The sequence below is a fragment of the Rhinolophus ferrumequinum genome, chromosome 6 (assembly GCF_004115265.2).
Source record: "Rhinolophus ferrumequinum isolate MPI-CBG mRhiFer1 chromosome 6, mRhiFer1_v1.p, whole genome shotgun sequence".
Lineage (NCBI taxonomy): Eukaryota > Metazoa > Chordata > Mammalia > Chiroptera > Rhinolophidae > Rhinolophus > Rhinolophus ferrumequinum.
In genome coordinates this window covers 93,230,708-93,252,488 of record NC_046289.1, presented here as the reverse complement: position 1 = coordinate 93,252,488, position 21,781 = coordinate 93,230,708, and the positions used below count along the sequence as shown (strand labels likewise).

The 21,781-nt window shown below is 34.1% G+C and overlaps 1 pseudogene; it reads left to right on the top strand.

The window, feature by feature from the left end:
* The first annotated feature begins 2,684 nt into the window (after positions 1-2,684).
* LOC117023221 (vacuolar protein sorting-associated protein 33A-like) lies at positions 2,685-5,728 on the top strand (annotated as a pseudogene).
* The last annotated feature ends 16,053 nt before the right edge of the window (positions 5,729-21,781 follow it).

The window sequence follows — 21,781 nt, the reverse complement described above, 5'->3', positions numbered from 1 at the left end:
AATATCACAAGCAATATTGTCATTGTAATCTGATTTTCCAAAATGGAGAGTGACTTTTGGCAAAATTTGAACAAAATAATGGACATTGTCCTTCTGATTTATAGATGAATTCCAGGAAAATTTGGTGTATGCTACAACCATAAAAAATATTACACACACACACACACACACACACACACACACACACACAACACACCATCATATATTTGAGTTAGTTTCTAGGCTCAGATAATTTTAAATGGCAACAAGGGACACTCAACATGTGTCTCCAGATAGGGGAGTTTTTATTATTATAATCATGTAGGATTCTCTGTGCTTTACGAGGTGTCTAGCATTCTTGGTCTCTACCTAGTAATGCAGCAGTACCTCCTAATAATTTAACAATCAAAGAAATGCCTCTAATAACTTTCCAAAATAACCAGAAGGTGTGTGCTTCAGCCCCCAAAGAGAGCACTGACTAAGATGTAAAACAATGAATTGTGCTATCTGTGTAGAAACTATAGCAGATCATGCCATGTTTTCCTGTCATCGCTATTTAGTGTCCTTCTCACTTGCATTTCTATAGTCAATGAGTAATCTTTGCTTTATCTCTATCTCTTTCATAAAAGATGGTGTCATTAAAAGTTTGGCCTTTGAAAGAGACTTTTGGGTTTGTCACAGAAAGATGACATTGGGGAACTTTCTTGATGAAATCATTTTTCTTACATGAAATCTTATGAAATCTCGTGTAATGCCAGCTTCATATTTTTATACTATGACACGTAATTACATGGATTCATTTTAACATGTCTATAATACAGAGGCAATGATTTTTAGCAAATGTTATAGTGACCACTATGTATTTCAGCATGAAAAAATCAACATTGCTTTCCTCTATGACACACGTATAAAAAGGATTCATTGAATTGCTTCTGCAGCCAATATTTGTGTCTGCTTCAAATGTAGGTAGGAAACTAACATTTAATGTGTACCTAATACTGATAAAATATTAAAATACTTATTTAAGTCTTACAACAACCACAGGAAACTATTTAATAATAAAAAAATAAAAACAAATCTCGAGATTAAATGACTTTAAGGCATAGTAAAAGTCAAGTTTAGTTAACACTTTCTACTTTCTACTGATGGGTCTTCCAACTTAGCTTGTATGCTTATGGAGTGCTTCAAACTTTCCTCTTTAAAAGGTCACCATATTACTTTTAATAAATACCAGAATTTTTTTCCCAGACTATCAAAATGATTTTGGAAGTGCTATTTCAGTGCATCAACAATAATTATTATTGTTATTGTTGCTATTATTTTAATGTTCTGCCTCCTTTACTTATTGTCACTCTACTTAACTTGTTTCCCGTTGAAGTATCCTGCTATCCTTAATCATGAACACTGAAGTTACGGAATAAGTGAAATTTGCTTCCTCCCCCTAAAATATGTTTGATATAGTCTATGGATTAACACCATGGATTTAGAAAACAAATAAGCCAAGGTCACTGTGTTTTACATTTACATGGAAATACTGATTTTCTTTAAACAGGTAAATTTAAAAGTTGGAAGGATTTTAAATGATGGAAGGATTTTAAGGCTCTTGATGGTTTCATAATTAGAACTGTGGGAAAATCCCATTTCTGAAGGCTTATCAGGGCTACCAGTGTGAATTAAATCTGTTTACTTCTTTTTAAACTCATGCTCCTCAGTATTTTATTCTCCTGGGATTCTGTCTATAGTCAACATTTCTTTACCCATAAATCATCTGGTTCATTCACATTAGTCTCATTGAAAGCAGTATTTATGATGGAGTAATTTGGAAAGCTATTTATCGTCTTTCGATTGTCACTCATGCTTTTACCCCTCTTTCTTGCATCCCAACTTCTCACTTTTAAAGAGATAGAGAGTTTATGCCCAACCAGACTATTCATTAGTCCTTGATATAAACTTAGGTTTGTAAGTACTTGCTCCTGTGAAGAGTTGTACAATTTCTCCTGCAGTTTTACTTTGCTCATTGGTCCAGTCATTGTGTTCTCTCCCACAGCTTCTTTTCCAGTCATCTTCCCTTAAATCTCCTACCACAGAGTAATTTTCTGATGTTGGGAAGTAATAAATAAATCCTTCCCCTGATTCTGCTGTCAGTTCCCTAGTACCTAAAATATCCCATGTTATATTCCTATGCACAATTCTTATCCTTTAAAGCAATAGACTTAGATTCATTTGTGGAGAAAAAGAAAGAAGGTAAAATATTCCTGGCTTGGGCACGTAGGGGTAAAAATCTGCTGTCTGTAAGAGTTTAAGAATGTCTTCAAGACACTGATTACCTTCATTATCATGCTCTCTGGTTCCTCATTTTCCTCTTCTCCACAAACTCAACATTTCACCAAATCTCTCAAACCCACTGTAGAAATCAAAGTTTCTAATATTAAGGTGGGAAAGTGACATAAAATTGTCTTTTAGCCTCATTTTTAGTGCTGATACACTTTAAGTTTTTATTCGTGTTTGTGAACATCATGAGTCCAGATATTTGCTTTTTGTTAATTCTTTATATCCATAAAGTTCTTTCACTCACTAGATACTCCATAAATATTTGATTTTTATTAAAAATTTAATTTGTTGAACAAATACTGGTAAAGCTTGACAATAGCTGCTATAATTTCCCAGCTTAAAAAATAAATAAATCCTTATAAGTTGAACGCAGTATGTATATTTTGGTTTATGTGGCACTGAATGTGATGAAAGTAGGTGAGTTAGAAATTGTATTTTATAAAGGCAATATCTATGATTGTTAGAGATTAGAGGAGAAACTAACTGAAAAGGGAATTGATAGTGCCAATTTTGACCATAATGCAAAGCAATTAGCTTGGTTAAAAGAAGAGAAGAAGAAAAAAAATCAGATTACTGACCTCATAAATGAAGTATAATATCAAATTATTTAATAGGAACAAGGTGTCTCTTGCATTTAGGATATATAGCAGAAAGCAGGTATAGCATTCTGAAAATTTAACTCATATATATATTAAAATACTATAATGTAAGTGAACTAAAAGCAAGAATCCAGAAAATAACAAGTTAGTTATACACATTCTACAAAGTAAAAAATTCTTACACACAAAGAGTGCCCAAAAAATGTATACACATTTTAAGAAAGGAAAAAAGTAAAACTATTAAAATTGTAATACTCAATGTATACTGATAACAAAATATGAATACAAGTCACGTTTGACGTCTGCAATGACAAGAGGTGCTCAAAGTGGTTACTATCAGCGTCCAGACACTTCTGATGACGGTGAACTACTGCTTGAGCAACGCTGACCAAAGTGTCCACTTGTGTACATTTTTTGGCATCCCCAGTACATATATATCTATATAGATATAGATATAGATAGATATAGATATATCTTAAATGTCAATTCACTTTATATTCACTTTATATTTGCAAACAAGTACATTGGAACATTTACTTTTGTATAATTAAAAATAATGACTGAAAGCAAATTTAATACATTTTTTTCTGCCAAGGACTGTTCCTAAAAGGGGGAATGAAGGAAAACAAATATCCCAGGACAGATCCTCCACAAATATACCTTTTACTAAATCATTTCCAATTCTTGCATTCACTCCCTGCAGTCTTTATTGATTTTTATGCAGCAGAAAAACCACACATCTGCCTGTTAAGGTACACCAGTTTACAATGACTTCTGGAAAGTAATATGTTTGAAGAACCAAATATATACAATATATGCAAAATGTTGAATCTCATTGAAAATAAGAAAATAGAAAAATATTTATTATCACAAAAATAAAGATCTAAATATTATATGACATGTAAACAAATACATGCACATTAAAATGATGAGATAACATTGTACCTTATAAAATTAACAAAATTTAAGATGTAAGTTATTTACATTATTTAAATGATTTCTTTTATATAGCACTCTAAATGATACATGTTTTAAAGTATTATGGGACAGAGAAAAAGGGGGGGTGGTAGAGCAAAATAGCGGAGCTCCTGTCCTACCAGCGAGTGAACTTGAATTTGCTGAGTGAGGCGATGAGTCCCGAGCTGCGCTAGTTCCTGGACCAGTGCGCCGGAAGCAAGGCAATAGTTTGGAATGAGACGTCACCGGACCATTTGGCCTGATGGCACAATATTCACTGCAAAAGGAACATGAAGTGGAAAAAATGTTCACATGTAAAGGAAGTCGTTTGCCGGCAGCTGATGTCAGCAATATCATTATTATTTTGTCAGACCCAGGCTAGAATTGATGGATATAACTGCTGAAAACGTTCCCAGTGAAGACAGAACAAACGTGGTCCAGCAAGAGATCTCCACATTTCGTTTGGGCCACAACATAGCTTACTTGTGGGAACAGCAGTTAAAGGATCTGGCTGTTTCGGGGCTCCTTTATTCATAGGGAGCCCTACAGCCTAAATCTCATTCCATTTGATGGGGATCTTTTATCCGCGGAATCAGAGGGTGTGTTCGGAGTGCTACCTGGAAAGCAACCGGAGGAGCCTGCATCACGCAGCCAAGGGGCTGATGACCCTGCATGCTCTAGACCCGACGATCTCCCAGATCTTTGGGAAAGGACAGTGCCCCCGGCAGTGACCAATATGATGATCACGATGAAGAGCGAGTTTACAGGAAGCCAAAATTCAATATTTCCTGTTTTTATAATCTCTTGTTGCTCCATCGAAACGTGGATTTATTAATGCCTCTTGCCAGCCACCTTCCGTACCAAGACTATTGGTGAGAAGGATAGGATTCCCGACAGTTACGTGAAGTTACCTCCAGAGAAATTTGCGCCCAAGAAAAAGGGCGATGGTGGTAAGGACTTTCCCTCGGAAGCCCAGAAGCTTCAGCTGAACTCTGCATGGGAGCTGTATGCTGAGATCCGAGGTAAGAACTTAAACGCCGTGGCCTCGGTGCTTAGCTTTGGGAGGCTAACGTGGGGGAGATCAAACAGTCTATGTCCCAGTTGCCCCGCATGCAGGCGGGCAGAGGCTCACTTGCAAACCACACCTTGATTGCGGAGTGAATCAAAGATGTCACAACTTCTAAAGACTTCTTTGATAACTGAACAGTGTAGCAAGAGTTTATATCTGGACTAGACACTGGTAAGGTCAACAGTTACATTAAGGGTTGTATTACCCAAAAGCATCCGCTGATCAAGGTGCTAAAATAATTTGCCTCCAATCCCTGGGCAATAGTGGACTCAAACAAAAAGTTTTGGATTATTACAAAGAGAAATTTTCCATACGTATGGCTATGAGCACATATTGATCTTACACAACCTGGAGAAGGCTGGCCGCTGAAGCCACAGCCAGGAGACAGAAACAATTACCCAACGACCGGGAAACGTTAGCCTCTGGATGGATGGATGATGTAAAGGAACAAAATCCCACGGATACATCCTGTGTGTATAGTGGATACACCCCTCTCAGTGCAGCCAGCTCTTTTCCCGTCCCGGCCTGGTGGAGTATCAAAGTTCTCTGCATGTGACCAGGGCTTCACTTTGAAGAACAGCAGCCATTGCCCTTGGAACTGCAAAGGAGACGTCAACCGGTAGAATACCGAGTCACCCTGATCTTTTCCCTCGGGAGTGTAACTTTTGCTGAAATTGCTGCCCTGCTATTTCTCTCCCATTTGGAAGATGGAGGTTCAGAATATGTCTTCACCACCACTAAGCTAGTGAACGCGGCCAGTTGGATAGAGTCTCTGACGGAAAAATCTTTCTAGGGCACTCAGAGTGGACTTAAGTGAACTGCAGAATAAACTGCCCCTTTGAAGAAGTTGCTGAAAGGAAGTACAACCCCATAGAGAAATAACACAGGAAGACAGAATTTACTTTGGGGTCAGCTTCTTAAATTATGCTATTCTCTGCTTCTCTTTTGTGTTCCTAATTTCTTGAAGGAAGAATAGCAGAGAACCAACCCAAGTAAAAGAAACACCAGTTTTTATTTTTATTTTTTCAATCAAAGTTTATTGGGGTGACAATCTTTAGTAAAGTTGCATAAGTTTCAAGTGTACCATTCTGTAATACATCATCAATATATCATGTTGTTTTAATGTTTTAAGCTCAGAATTTCCACTAGAGACCTCTGGAAATATTTTAAGGATGGTGGGGATGGATAAACTGTACTGCCGCACAAATAGGGCCATTTAGAGTAAGAAAGCAGGGACCAAGCAGGTTAAAATCAAAATAAAAGTGGAAAGTCCAACCCCTAAAAATTCATTAAATTAAAGAAAGTATTACAGGACGATATTGCCATTAAAATAAAAACGTTAACTGTGTATATTATCAGAGTAAAAAAAAATTGTGTGAATCTACAATATGGATGCCAATAAAAATAAATAACTCAATGACCAAGGAGGCCACATGTTCAGGATGGTCTCTGAGTGGTGGTAGAGCAGAGCCCTCTAAGAATCCACCTGAAACATACACCCTTGGAGAAAATTAAATGTTGTGTTGAGACACAGAAATTCTGAGGCTGTTACCTACTAATCGGTTGGTGACTCAGGTTCCCCAAATGAGGAGAGGTTGAAACCTCGTGTGGACGTGCACTACTTCATGAGCCTCTACCACCAGAAGATCCTGGCCTCTCCTCTCAAAACACCTCACTTTCATGAAAGAGCAGAGCTTACCGAGATCACTGACATTTCCAAAGAGCTAGGGTGAGACATAGGTTTAGATTAAGTCTTAGCCTGAGGTTCTCGCTACTGAATAAGCCCACAGGGAGGAACAGCCTCAGAGTTGCATCTTTCTCTGAGCCTGTAGGTGACTTTATAATAATGAACAAAAATATAGCTGAGTAGCTAGAAAAAGACATTTTGGAGTCAGGGAAATCAGAATTCAAATACTTATCTCACCATGTATTGGCTCTGTGAACATGAACCAGTTATTAAATGTCTGCAACCTCAATTTGCTTGTCTGGGGAATGGGGATAGCAAATCTGTTCCCCTGGGCTGTTATTTGGATTGAATAAAATACAGTATGAAAGCATTAAGCACAGCATCTGGTGTATAATAAGAGCTAGCAGCTGTCATATGCTTACTAAGTGCTCAATAACTAGAAGTTATCAACATTGCCCGGATTCTTCCACAGCAATATTATTCTATAACTCATAGTTCATATGTTGTGAAGAATCATTGTTTACTCCTGACTTTGTCTATTTCCTTCTCAAAAGTTTGAGAGAATGGCCATAATATTATTTTTTTGTGACATTCTAATCTATACATTTAATCAGATTGTAACATACTTGTGATTAAATTGTAGTTAATTCAACCAAAGATTTTTACAAAAATTAAGCACTTTTAATTTTTATTAAAAAATTATCAGCTTCATATAGTGCCTGGCTCAGAATAGAATTTGTAAAGGGTACTGTGAGGACAGAGCCCCAAAAAGCAGTTTCCAGGCTCTCGGCCTCACATAGAAAGGTGCTGGCTCAGGTAGTAAATGGCCGTCGACTGTGATCAAATGGCCATCAGCTGTGGCTAGTTGGCCGTCAGCTGTAACCAGTGAGCAATTGGCCACTAATATAACTGCTGTGGCTACGCTAGCAGCAAATGGGGGCTAGCAAGGATATGGTGGCTGGGCCTGCAAGCGGTGCAGTGAGGGTTGAGAATTGTGTGGCTCCTGTTTCCTGTGTCTCCAACCCAGCCGCCAGCGAGAATATAGAGATATGACTCCCCTACTTATGGCTCCGTGGGTGTTCCTTTTTGGCCTAGCCATATCCTGCGTTCTTGTGTGGGGAGCGGGACCAGAGACCCTGCAGGCCGTCCTGCGCGACACATGGCTCAGCGAGCAGGGTCCCCTGCACGACAGGTACCTTTATAATTATTGTAACAAATCAATCCATATTTTACTTAGCATGCAATATTAACATTTTACTGGATAAATGAACATAAATCCTATTTCATCATTCAGAATGACTTCAAAATCTCAATCAAGCTAAAAAATAACCCTCTGGATTACAGGTAAGTAAGTTTGGCTGAGCCAAACTGGAGTGCTTTTTGAGAAATGTGAGATCGCTAAAAAAATCCTAATTAGTGCATTTACAGTCTCTAATCATTTTCTGGGTTTTCCTAACAAACTTCTGTCACTGCTTGCCTTTAAGCTAACTATAAGTCCCACTCCACTTGAGACCTGCTTTACGAGGAACTGAATGTATCCAACTTCTCTTGTCTTCCTCTTACACTATTGTCATTTATGACTGAATTTTCAATAATCCGTGCCATGTACTCTACATGTGACAAACTAGTGCTTTTACCAACAAAGCCGTTTAAATTCTCACATTATTCAAAACAGTCTTATTTCACTTCCACAAAATGCTTCTCGTATGTCAAATGTGATCCCTGAGAGGGAGAGGGAGAATTACAAAAGTCGCGTCTTTTTTCCTTTTCTTTTCCTTTTGACTATAAAAGTGTGCTGGTTCTAAATGACAGTGTGTTGTCTCTTGAAATTCCGGTCCATATTGTTGAAGTTTAATGTCAAATGATTTTGTCTACAGTATCTAGCACCACCCCAGGCTATGTTGGGTGTTTGTAGTGAGATGTATTATAGTTCTGAAACATTCTGGGAAAGCAATCATTTCTGCATTGTCTAGCCTGAGGAATCTGGAGTCCATTTAGTCCTCTAGCCCACAGTTCTCACCTGGTAGCTGTCATTTTAAGAAGGGCCTTGATTACAAGTGGCCTTAGCTGCAGGAGAGCTCTGGAGACTTTTTTTTTTTTTTTCTGTTTTTAGTCTATTTTTTCTATCTTCCAGTTTTTCTATCTGCTTTTGACTCCTGGGAATGACAAATATACACATTTACGTTAGATTTCACTGGGAATTTAAATTATCATATCACCAAGAAAGGTTTTACTTTTTTTTTCCAATCTCATAAAACCAATGTTTTATTTTGATTAACCCTCTTCATCCTGAGTTATTTCACTTATCTTTTAATACATCTAGAAATCACAAAGCTTCCCAAATCTCTCTTAACATTGTAACATTTTTTGAAGACTGCACGTGGAAAATACCTCAACAATGTAGTATTGCAACTAGGTCACAGAGAAACTCCCTGGAGGAAGTAGAAAATATATGTATCATTTTCATATGCTTATTATCTAAAATCTTATTAGTGCCGAGTTTGGGGAATTTTTATTTTTCTTTCCCTTTGCCAAATGACTTATTTACATATTGACTTGTTCCATGGGATTTAGGGAAAAAATAATAACAAAGGGGAATTCGACTAGAGAATAAAATAGTATTCAAAAAAGTATTCTTATGAAAGTTCTTCTTTTGCTGTATTAATAACTTTGAAATGTTAATTGTGCAATGAAATAATCGCTAAATGGTATATGGCTCCTTAATCAGCATTGTTCACTGCTGGCAGGATCGTGGAGTTGTTGGACTTGCAAATGCAGATTTTAACTTATAGTGGCTTAGTGTAATGTCTGAAAATCAGTGATGGTGTTTTTCCAACCAAGAAAATTCAACTGTGATTTTTAATTTTTTTAAATTAGTTTCAGGTGTACAAAACAATGTACTAGTTAGACATCTATGCCCCTCACAAAGTGATAAACTCTCTCCCCCAGTCTACTACCCCTCTGACATCGCATATAACTGTTTCAATTCCACTGACTCTATTTCTTATGCTGTACTCCAAATCCTCTGAATATATATATATATATATATATATATATATATATATATATATAAAATCATAGTTGACATTCATTATCATTCAGCTCCAGCTTCAGGTGTATAGTGCAGTGATCAGGCACCTACGCCATCCATGAGTGGTCTCCCTAATAAGACAAGTGTCCATCGGATACCCTACAAAATCTTTACAGCATTACAGGGATACGAAAGACAGTTGAGGGAATATAATCAACTGTGATTTTTTACATGCGTAGGTTGTACTGACCTACATAGCAAAATGAAATGCATTACCCCTTTTCTATGTTTTATATTTTTGTAAAGTTTGCTTCCGAATTTTGTATGAAATTTTATATGGAATGAAAGATATACTTAAATCTTTTAAAAAATTCCGTGTATTTGAAGATAATGCTACTAATGATGTTGCTGGCATTATTATAGTGTTGATTCTAAGCTACATTTCCCATATGATTTACAGAAATGGATCCCTCTCCACAAAATACCAGTTCCCAATATTGGTCTGCCATAATGACTAAGGTTATCATAAAGAGAAACACTTTTTTGATTGGAGATATTATCTCCATAAAATCAAATTCTTACATGGATACAATAAAGATTAGAATAAATGGAAATGTTATCCTTTCCTAATAACTTAGTGCCAAATACAGGAGTATTACAGTTTTGTTTTGTTTTGTTTGTAATAGCAACTAATTATCAATATCAGTAGCTTTTACAAATAAGTGTTATAGAAGATATATTAAAGATTATTTCAATAAAATAGCATTACAAACATATTTATTACATGTGAATAGAAACTGCCATGCACGACACATATAAATTTTGCCTGCTTTACAAATACAACAAACAAGGTAATAAGGCAAACGTGAGGTACCCTCTAAGTGGCCTAAATTAAATTGCAGTCATGAAATATTTTTTAAGAGAGACTGGGCATTTGGAACATATGCTTGCTTTCAGATGTTTATCTTATAGGAATTTTAGGTATAACACCCTGAAATAGTTGCTTTCTGTCTTTTAGAAAAATAAACTAAGTCTCTCAGAGGTTAAGTGACTTTCAGAAGTTCAAACAGCTAGTCAGTGAAAGACATTGTCTGTAATTCCGTTGTCTTCTACTCTAGTGCATTTGTCATGAGTCTATTGCAAAATCAAGAGAGTAAAATCAACCCATAATAAGAATATGTCAGCTATGTCTATGATAAACAAAGACTATATTTCCATTATAATCTCAAAGAAAAATACCTTTGTGTAACGAGACAAATTTTGCCTTTCTGGCTTCTTGATTCTTGGATTACTTTGTTGGAATGAATCTCAAGATCTCAGTTTATTGCCATGTTTGAGAGTAAATATCTGGACACATATGCTGCTCTCTGGATTTGTTTCCGGGCTACAGTTTGGCCTACCTAGGCCTGGTAACAAATCAAGAATGCCATCGTGGTGAGCTTTGCTCCTAAGCTTAGGGAAGAGAAAGGAATAAAAAGTCGGTAAACTCTTATCTTTATATAATTATTTTGTTTATTTCTAACTACTGAAATCCCAGATAACATAATTCAAAAATATTTCTCTTATCCAGTAGCACCTACACACACAAATCATGGCGTACTGATCATGCGCCATTTACAAAAACTTTCTATGTGTCTTTCACCTCCTAAGTTAGAATGTGAGCTTTTTGATACTAGAGATATGTTTTATATCCTTTACCATTCATAGTAAAGCCTTTACATAGTAGATTTTGAAATATTTCCCGATTTAATTTTTCATTATTTGATTTGTTGGATTTGAATAACTCATTTAATGTTTGAAAAATGTTACCAACATTAGAAACATTATTATTTTCTTTTTATCATGTGTGTCTTAATAAAATTGCTTAAGTCATACCATTTATTTTTTCCAATAATTCTCCCCATATGAACTAATTTCAATAATTTTCTTTATTCTTAATTTTAACAATATAAACACAATTTATCATTCTTTTGCTTCACTGGTACGTTTTTCATGTAACAATTCATCAAATCCTGTCAGAAATGGATTTTTAATTTATTGAAAATTTTATATGTATTTTCAGAGATTCAATTTTAATGAAACAAGTCACTCTTGACTTGTAAAACTTTATTTTAGTACAATACATGCTTTTATATATATTGTACTTATACATTTTCAAATTAGTATTCATATTTTCTGTCACTAAATGGCTCCATGTTTATTTATAAACCATTCCCTACAATTGTATTTTAGACATAGCTTTGAACAAACTACATCTTTTGGAATATAGTGCCCTAGAAGGGCCACTCTTCCATTATATTGCTTCTATTTTATAAAACATTAAGATATTTCATTTAGGACAGCAAAATATTCACTGATACTTTTGAACCTCCACAAATTATGTCATGTTTTTGTTTTATTTTGTTTTTTGCTTTTTTTCCCCCTCTCAGAGGCTTTTATTTTTAGCGCTTATGTTAGGGCTATTTACTCAAATTCTACTGATTTGTAAGTGTGGTGTGAGGGAGAGGTCAAGTTTCTTTTAAAAAATATATGCATACACAGTTGTTCTGACACCATTTGTTGAAAAGAGCTTTTGTTTCTCCATTGACTTTCTTTAGCTGCCATGTCATTTGAAGCTATACATAGCCATCTTGTTTTGTTTTGTTTTGTTTTGTTTTACTTTTACTTGTTTCATTTTTTTCATGGTTTATTCCTTCACCAATACCACACTTTCTTGATTACTGTAGTTTTATGGTTAATCTTGAAGTAAATTAGAGTTAGTCTTTAAATCTGTCTTTTCTTAAAATTAGTTTGCCTTTTTTCTATATAAATTTTAGGAACAGTAAGTCAATTTCATCAAAATGCTTGCTGAGATATATGGAAATTATATTAAGTCTATATGTCAATTTGGGGAAAATTGAAATATTAATAATATGAAGTCCTCTCGTCTAGGTACATGGTATAACTTTCCATTTTATTAGGTCATTGTTTCATTTTTCTTTTCCATCCCTAAAATACTCTGTGAGAGTCTAAACAATGAGTTTTCAGGGAAGAAGTTTTGCATATCTATAATTAAATTTATCATGAAGTACTTTATATTTTTGAATAATACTGTAAATGATATTTAAAATTTTTTTAATTGATTGTTGCTAGTATATGGAAAATAAATTGGTTAATGAATATTAGCTTAGTGACCTGAATTGTTGTGGATTCATTTATTACTTCTCATAGGTATGTTGTAGATTTTACTATTTTATTTGCAAATTAATTGATAGAATTAAAAGACAGAATTTTTTGTGTATTCATATTCTGCCCTGAAACACTGATAAATTCACGCTTAATTCTTATAGGTATTTTTGGAGGGTAGACTTTTTTAAGATTTCCTGCATACACAATAGGTCATGTAAGAAAGATACTTTATACTTACTCTCTAATGCCTATGTCATTTAATTATTTTCCTGCCTTATACTAACCAGTATCTCCTTACAATGATGAATTAAAAAAAAAAAAAAAGTAAGAGAAAAATTATTTGCTATATTCCTAATTTCAGGAAGAAAACATTCACTATTTAACATTAATCATATTAGCTGCAGAATTTTTTAATCATTCCATCCATTTAGTAATATTTCCTTATACTCATTATTTGATGAAAGTTTTTCCATGAGCAAATACTAAATTTGTCATTTTTTAAATCAACTGAAATGACCACATGATATTTTTTCCTTTATATCTATTTGTATGGTGATTACATTAAATTAATTGTTGAACACTTTTGTATATTAGATGATTTACATTCTTGGGGTAAACCATATATTCAAATAATGTATTTTATATATTGCATTCAATTTGTTAGTTTTTTAAAAGAATGATTTCATCTTATTCAGGAGTGGTTTTTCTTTGTAATTTTCACTTCTTGAATATCTTTGGCTCGTTTGGGAATCAAAGATATAGTAACCAATAAAATAAACTCAAAGTACTCTTACTTTTTTATTTTCTAAAATAATTTGTACATTGTTATTATTATCTTAAATATTTGGAATTTATTAATGAAGTCAAATGGGCCTGTGGTTATTTTCAATTTCTTTAATATATAATGCTATTCGTATTTTCTGTTATTTTATTATGCTAAGTATGTCTTTCAAGCAATTATTCCATTTCATCCAATTTGTTGAATTTATTCACACAAAATTCTTTATTACATTCTCTTATTATCCTGTTAGTATGTGGAAAATTTGTGTTTATATCCATAGTTTCATTCCTTATCTTTGGAAATTTATGGCTTCTTGCTTTTCAGAGGCTTATAAAGTTTATTATTTTTTTTTGTTTTTCATTTTGTTTATATTGTCTACTGTTTGTTGATTTTCAGTTTTAATGACTTCCATTCTATCTTTATTTTTAGTAGCTTGTAAGTTAGGAGCATACTTCATAAATTTGACATATTTTTAACTTTTAAATATAATTATTTAAAGTTTTTTAAGTTAACCTATAATGAATAGCTGCATTCCACAAATTTTGACAGTTTGTGTTTTTGCCATTATTCATATCTAAATATTTTCCAATTTCCCTTGTGATTTTTAAAAATTATCTATTGCATGGGTTATTTTGTCTAATTGCCACAAATGTGGTGTTTTCCAAAATATCTTTCTATTGTTAATTTTAATTTCCATGTGGTCAGAGAACATACTCTGATGAGTCCATAGTGATATGAATAATTGAGTGAATAAATAAATGGGGGAAAAGAGACAAATGTACTTTACCAAAAAATGCCAAATTATTTATGTAGATATTTGTTCCTCATGGAGGTGGGGCTTAACTGACCCATACCCCTTGAATATGGGTCGTACCAAATAATGACTTGCTTTCAAAAAAGTAAAGAGTGGGGAAGTGGGGAGTGCCTTCACAGTGGAAAAACTTATCAACTAAGTTGGCCAGTTGATGAAGGTCAACATCATCAACAATAAATCATGCTGCATCTCCCCTTGCTATGATGTGAAATAAACAATACTTTCACAATCTGAAGCTCTTTTTACACATACATTTCCTTTTATCTCTACTTTTACTGGTATTAAACCAACATTGGCAACATGAAGCCTTGTCCTACTGATTTCTAATGACTCCCATTTTATTATTCACAGGAGTCACCATGGTAAATATTTTGAGCTTCTAACTTTGTCTTGGGTAAATTTTCTGGAGGAACCAAATGACATTACTTTTAATGTAGTCATTGATATGTTTGTGTTTACATCCCCTAAAATGATATATGTTTTCTATTTGCCTATCCGCTCTTACTCTCTTCATCTTGTGCTTCCATCTCTAGAATGAATTGGTATTTTTAGTATTCCATTTCATTTCCTGTGTTGACTTTTTAGTCATGTCTCTTTGTGTTATTTATTTTGTAGTTTCTCTTATGCATTTTCATTTATTAAGTCTACCTGCAAAAATAATCTATTACTTTATAAACAAAGCAAGAAACCTACAGACTTATACTTCAAGTTACCACCTGCCTGTTCTTTGTGCCCTCATTTTATATTTAAGTCGACATATGTTATAGATCTCACAATCTGTTGTTATTTTACTTCAGTCAATAGTGTCTTAAAGATATTTTAGATACACATATAAATAATTATATATAAAGACATGAACATAGATGTAAATATTTAGAAATTTTTTTTTAAAAAATGTTCTTCATATTTACTTACATTATTGCTTTTTCTGGCATTCTTCATTCCTTCATTTTCTATAGTTTGAAAAATGTCTTTTAGCATTTCTTATAGTGCAGGTTTGCAGCAGATGAATTCTTTGAGTTTCTGCTTACTGAAGCATGTCTTTATTTTACCTTTATTTTGAGAAGACATTATCTTTGAATATAGAAATCTTTGAGCATGATATTTATTTTTCCAACACTGAAGGCATGTCATTCTAACATCTGGCTTCAATCATTTCTGGTAAGAAATCAGCAGTATTCTTAATGTTGTTCCATTGTATGTAATGTCTTTTTGTCCGTAGGTGTTTTTACTATTTTCTTTTTTTCTTTAGTTTTCAGATGTTTGACTACTCAATGCCATGTGTAGTTTCATTACATATATCATGCTTAAACTCTGTGTTGATGTATTATTAATTTTGCAAAAGTTTTTTGCTATTATCTCTTTAAATTGTTTTTCTGCTACATTCCTCTTCTTGGGCTCAAAATAGATGGGATAGACCATTTTATATTGTTCCCAAAGTCTTACAAGTTCTGTTCTGTTATATTCTCTCATTTTACTTTTGGTATTTCAATTTTGACCCTTTCTATTGACCTATATTTAAGGACATTGATTCACTGATTTTTTTCTCTGCTTGTCAGTGGACTACTGACAAGCTCATCAGAGGAATTCTTCATTTCTGTTACCATGTTTTTCATTTCTACCATTTGTATTCGACTCTATTCTTTTGTAACATCTATCCCTTTGTTGATATGTCCTATCTGTTCATGCTTGTTGTCATCTGCCTTTTGTTCTAGATTGTTTAACATACAGAGGGTGCCAAAAAAATGTATACATATTTTAAGAAAGAAAAAAACTGTATTAAAATTGTAATAATATGTACCAATAACAAATAATGAATACAAGTCATGTTTGACTTCTACAATTACAAGAGGTGATCAAAGTGGTTACCATTAGCGTAATTTTAATAGTTTTCTTTCTTTTCTTAAAATGTGTACACAATTTTTGGTACCCTCTGTATTTATCAGAGTTACTTTAAAATGGTTGGTCTTTTCCATGAGACCCTTTAACATTTCTACTACAGTTATTTTTAAATTGCTGATTAATAATTCTAACATCTCCTGACTGCTTCTTTGTTGATTTTGGGTCTTATTTTTTTTGTTTCTTTTCTTTTTTTTGTCTAATATATTTTTTTTTAAATGCCAGGCAGTTTGTGAAAAAATAGAGACTGAAGTAAATTATATTTATGCCTAGAAAAGAGCATGCTCGTTCTACGTCAGTCTTGTCTGTAGTTGTGCATGGTCTAGATTTGTTGTTGCTTTAGTTGGATTTAGTTCACTGAGGTTTCAAACTATTTGGGGGTAAGTTCAGAAGCTTCCCATTAGTAGACATGGGATCTGAGTGCCTGGATCATTTCTCTGTTTTCCTCTGACTTTAGCAGGCCCCATGCTCATGCCCCTTGGGGAGTTTTATCTTCTCTCTTTCCCTACACCCAGCCTCTTGCTCATACTAAAAGTCTCTGTGTGGAGTACCTCCATTCTTCAGCATGGTCCTCAGATTTAAGGAATCTCTGCACATCTACATCTAAAAGTTTCTTTCAGTTCTTCTCCAGGCATAGACAGAGGCTGTGCCTCCACTCCCCACCTCAGTATAAAGTATGGAGGACTTGGAGGCTTTTTCTCAATTATTCCTTCCCCTGCCTGCCATTTTAGCAGACCCATCACACAGCCACACAATGAGTACCTGAATTGCCTAGAGGTTTCTCTCAGTTCTACTGTCCTGTCCTTAGACTGTAGCAGCCCCTACACACCTGAATCTCATATGAAATCCTTCTCATCTCTCCTGTGCTACTCACAATCTTTCTCATGAATGTTCAGTGAAGCTTGTGGAAATGAGTTGGCAGATAGTTGCGGATTTTCTTTCTCTACCTCCCTGGGATTCTAAACTGTCATATCACCCCATTATCAGTCTTTAACAACTTCTTAAATGTATAACTGTTTTCTCTTTAGTCACAGCTATGATGGCTTTTTCTTCCTCCTGCTGTTTCATGAGATGTAAAAGCAGCCATGGATCACTTCTTTTCTATAACCAGCTAATTACGTTGTGGGTGATAATTCAATAGGTTTCTTTGCATGCTCATATCTCTTATAAGCTTAAGAAACTTAAGCTAGGATGAAGGGACATCCTCTTGCAACTCCGTATGTCTCAAATTGATGCAGAAATTTTCATCTTTTATTTTTAATGGACTAGTTAGTACCTTCAATAATATCTTTGAACAATGATTAATGAAAGATGCTTTAAATCTTTAAAATATTTGCAATTGATTTATCTTATTCCTAGAAGTTAATTAGTTTTAATTTCTCTAAAAATATTGAGATGCCCACCATTGAGATTTCTTAGAAAGATGTACAAATTCTACATCCTGGGTTTAATTAAGCCTCAAGTCATGAATCTCATATACAGTAGCTAAGAAAGCACAGATGGCTAACTGTTAAGAGAATATTCTGGTTTCCCACAAAAGTTACAAAGGATTTTTTCCTATATGTAAAATTAGAACAGTTTGCAATTGAACTAAGAGAAGATCATGAATTCTGAAATGTAAGTACAAAAGTCCAGGTAAAATTAGGTAATTGTGGAAACATAAAAATTCTTGTTGAATACAAAGATGCATTGCTTAAGTCTAATCTTCAGTATAATAGAAAATTAGTGCAATTCATTGAAAATATAATAATAGGTCCACGCCTTAAACTTTACGTAAAACAATGTGTAAAGCTTGAGGGAAGCAAAAAAAAATATGCTTGACAAAACCTGAATATAAAATATTATCTGCATTTGGGCATACAATTACCTTGAGTCAAAGCTTGAAGACTCCAAATTGATAAAATTACTAATAAATGATTTTATCATAAAAATAGATTATTTAGTAAATTCCAAAGTGCGTGGAATCATTCCAATGTAACAACAAGTTGACATTACTGTATTTCAACAAAGTATTTCTAGTTGAAAAAATGAGTAATCATCCAATTAATCAGGAAAGTTCTGAGTTACAAATTAACAACCATATAATTTAGAAACAAAGGAAAGAGAAACAAATACTTGATTAAATACAAGTATAGATATACAATAAATGTTGACTGAAAACTATATTTATTATTAAAAATCCCTGATGAGTTAGTCCTTCAATACAAAAGGACTACTTATAATTGTAATGGGGCTAAAAGGGGAGGAGAGAAAATACACCTTATTTGAAATATTCACTATGTGCTTGTCACTGTTACATAACAACTTTCTTTACTTATCCTAATGTGGATTTTATGGAACTCATGGCTCAGAGGTCAGTATCCTGGCCTAAGTCAAATACTAATAGAGCTTAGTATCAAAATCAGCTATGACTGACTTAATGCCATGTTCAGAAGGAATAGAAGAGTGGAGGCAATAGGATCAGAAGGATAAGTAGAGGAGGCCTAATTTCAAAGACAATAAGTTTTCCGTGAAAATACAGAAAGCAGACGTTAGAATGGGGAGAGCCATCAAACAATAAAATTCTCTCAGGGACCATTAAATCAATTCTTGGCCACAGAAAATGGAATACAAATATTCTGGGCGCTCTACACACTGGTTATCTAATTGAGAAAGAAGTTAGGCAGGGATTTAAAATATTACCAATTCACTGAGGGCTATGGCTGGAAGCATCAATTGCACGAGGCATAAAAATGTCTCATAGTTGAGCCTAGGGACTCTTTATAAAATAAAGTTTGGTTAAAACATAGCTAGAGATCAGCAAATAGCTTGAATATCCTTTAGCAATGCTCAAGGCAATGAAAGAGTTGACCGTGTTCATACCTTGAATAGCTTGACATCTCTAAAGTATTCAAGTAGTAGTAAGGCTGACAATTTAAAGACATAGAATGACCTTGAAATACAAGTCATCTGGAGAAGGAAAAACCGTCTACTTTTCTGAATAATTGTCTTCTTCATGCTACTTATTGCCCCTGAACACTCTTTATGCAATTAAATAAGAATTAACTTTATACACGTTAACATTCTAAACTCAGTCCAACAGTCATAATCTTCATTATTTTCTAGTGGATCAAAAAAATGTTCTCCATTTGGAAAACAGCTTTTATTTATGCCATTTAAACATAGCTGCTTGAATGAAAAAACTTAATAGCTTTTTAATCTCTACTATAGCATATGACAAAGGGCATAATTGATTGGAAATATAATTTTGAATATTAGAATTCAAACATACATAGATAAACATACACATACATATGTGAAGTCAAGTAAAAAATTAAATGGAAATTATTCTATGATGTTGAAAAATGTGTAATATGGCTATGAAATATGGAAGTTTAAATACTATCTTTTAATGAGGATTATTATCTTTAAAAATTGTGTCTATGAAAATCAGCAATAGAGGTCAGTAAGTATGTTTTCAAGTATGATCTTGCTTCAAACATGGATCCCAGCATAATCAAATCTAATAAGTTATTGGCACAGTTATTTTCCTCACATAGAAAATTTGTTAATACAATAATACTAAATTATAAAGTCTATGGATGTATCTGTGATGCTTTCATTTTTTAACTATGGTGAATGATTTGTCTGCAAGTTACAGAGGAGCCAACCAAGAAGAAAGAAAATATTTTTTTTTTATTTTACTTAATGAGAACCTGAAATTAGAGCAGTTACCCTCTCCATTATGTAACTAAAAAAAACATCAGGAATCTGAATGGGCATCAGTGTTAGTTAAGATTAGCTTCAGAATTCAGAGACAGGGAACCCAAAATTAGGATGAGGGTCAAATTATGGAAATTTAATTCTTTATTACATGGAAGCTCAGGTATGTGGTCGTGGCCTTAAATGTGCTGCACAGAATTGGAGATCTAGTTCTTCCTATCTTGTTGCACCATTTTTGTATGGTTTCCATTCCTAATTCACATTATAGTATAGAAGGATTGACAGAACCATGCTATCTGCTTCCTAGATAACAATAAGAGAAAAGGTAGAGAAAGAAACAATTAGAAGTTGCATATCTTTGGTCAGAACACTGACAGCAACTAGCATCAAAAGAAGTTTGTACATATTGGCTTATTCCAAGTAGCCGTGAACACAGCTACAATTCAGAGAGCCTGTGATAAAGAAAAGAGTGCAATATGTGTTTCTTCTACAATATTCCTGTAATTCCCTGAAATAGCAAATGATTGCCATAGCTACACGAATCACATATTCAGAAGATTTCATTCAATTGCAAGAGGCAAGAGAGGCAAGAGCTGTCTGTTTCACATGCCTATTGCTCAATCATCTAAGTGGGAGTCCCTTTCCCAGCACTCCCTCAGAAACTCCAATTGCAACTCATTGGACAAAGCTAGGTCACATGCCCCCCTCTAGATAGTTATGGACAGTTATGAAAGCAAGGATCTGTCCAGAAGAATGAGATCAGCTTGAAGGATCAAGACCAATAATTAATCCTCTTAGACTGGGAGCATTGGAGTCAAAACAAAGTTAGAGTTTTGTTAGTAGGCAAGATTAGAGAACAGCTCTTGGCGAAGCCACATATAAGCCACAGTGTTTGCCATTATAACAATGTTTTGGGTGTACTGTTAAAAACTCAGTAACATAATAAAGACAAAAATAAGAATACTTGGCACACATTATCAGTTTTGGAAAGTGGTTTTAGTGGAACAAGAAAGAGTGAGGGGGAAGGGGCAGGGAAAGAAGGAGGGGGGAGAGAGAGAGAGGAAAAAGAAAGAAGGAAGGAAGGAAGGAAGGAAGGAAGGAAGGAAGGAAGGAAGGAAGGAAGGAAGGAAGGAAGGAAGGAAGGAAGGAAGAAACGGAGGAAGAAGATGACATAAATAAAAGGTCCAGTCACAGCACAAGACAAACAGATCAATAGAACAAAACAGAAAGTACAGAAACAAATTCATAAGAAATATAGGATTTGAAGAAGCAGTCCAGGTTATGACATTTATTCATAAAATAGGATAAGTGACAATAAATTTAGAGAAATAACATATTTGATATCTGTTCTTCATACCATAACCAAAACAAGAAAAAATGGATTCAAGTGATTAAAAATAAACATTTTAGAAACACAAACAAAACACAGATAGTTTTTTTTTTTTTCTTTTTTAAGTTAGGCACAGCTCACAGGGGCCCATGCGGGGATCGAACCGGCAAATTGGTGTTATCAGAACCCCACTGTAACCAACTGAGCTAACCTGCCACCCCTACACAGATATATTTTTTAAAGAAAGTATGCCAAATGTTCTGGTGGAAGTTTTCTTTAGGTGTAGATGATCAGAGACACCAAAGGAATGCAGTCAATGAATATAAACTACCAGACTCTCAATACTCTGCAAGAGAGCTCAGGATAAATCCTTGCAGGAGAGATACCTCATCACTATTTTTTTCCTAATTATAATAATTTGAAATTGTCATCAA